Genomic DNA, 1,263 nt, shown 5'->3' with positions numbered 1-1,263 from the left:
ACGGGCTTCTAGAGATATGGACTGCAAACGGAAGTAAAAATATCCTATCTCCTAAACCGCTCATCTTATTCCAAATAAGCACTTCATACGACCACAAGATCTGGTTGAATAGATGAACGCAGCCAAGTTTGAGCCCAAACCTATGCTTAGGGAGCTCAGGAGACATGTTCAAAGTTCTGTAGCAAACACTACATAAAATTTGAATTTTCGGCCTGCTCTTGGTCAGCTACATAAGCTTTTGACAACGAAGGACTTTGGTTGCAAATGATATAAAATTGACCTACCATTAATTGAAGAGATCTACGTTTCTTATTTGATTACTTCAATTCGAAAAATGGCTCAGAGTGGCTATGACCCAGAGCAGGCCGATTTGACGGGAAGCTCGTTCGCAGTCCATAGAAGTCCGTGAGGAAGTTAAAAGGCAAGGGATCCGCGATCACCTCCACACGGAAATGACCATATGCTCATCGCCGACATCCTCATTGTATCCCTGGCCACCTTGTAAAACGCCAAAATGCCCATGAGGGACTCGGATAGGACCTCCAGAGGGCCTGGTAGTAGCGGCTACAATAAGAAGAGAACTGTGACCTTGTTGGACAGAGTCAATGCCAAGAGAACCGTGGTTCTGAGAAAGTTCATGTTTGCACAGGATGGCTGCCCCCGAGATTAACGCGGACTTGAAGACCATTAGGAGCGCTATTCGGACGATTTATGCTTCAAGAAGTATGCCAGTACCCCCAAGCACCGTCTCATTGAAGCCATGAATGCCAGGAGGCTCAAGAGGTGCAAGACGGTCGTCAGTTTCTACAACCACAACGATAGCACGGTGGATCTCTTCACAGGATGCAGGTTTGAACTACCGAAATGACATATTCCTGGTTGTTCTATTTTCTCATGTACTGTCTGCTGTTCTGTGCGTTTTGCTCGCGTGAAGAATAAAGTCATTCGAACTGGAATCGTCATTGATATTGGAAGTGCCCCTGTTCCAATGAAATCGAACACTGGTGAAGCCACTGATATGTTGAGGACGTTGAAGGCATCTACAGGGCAAAGCATCAGGCATCAAAGCATCACTTCTCAGCCAAGAACTTCGTGGCCCTCTGGTCCAATAATTTCGGGCCGTCATCAGGGCCCAATAATGCGAACCCATTCGATTTTTAAATCTGGGGTGGCTTGGAGCATGAACCAAACCGAACTTCCCATTCAAACGTGGACTCCGTAAAGGTCAATGGGACAAAATGTCCTCAACGTTCATCATGAAGA

Source organism: Tigriopus californicus, chromosome 12 (assembly GCF_007210705.1).
Source record: "Tigriopus californicus strain San Diego chromosome 12, Tcal_SD_v2.1, whole genome shotgun sequence".
Classification (NCBI taxonomy): domain Eukaryota; kingdom Metazoa; phylum Arthropoda; class Copepoda; order Harpacticoida; family Harpacticidae; genus Tigriopus; species Tigriopus californicus.
Note: the sequence above shows the minus strand (reverse complement) of the source record.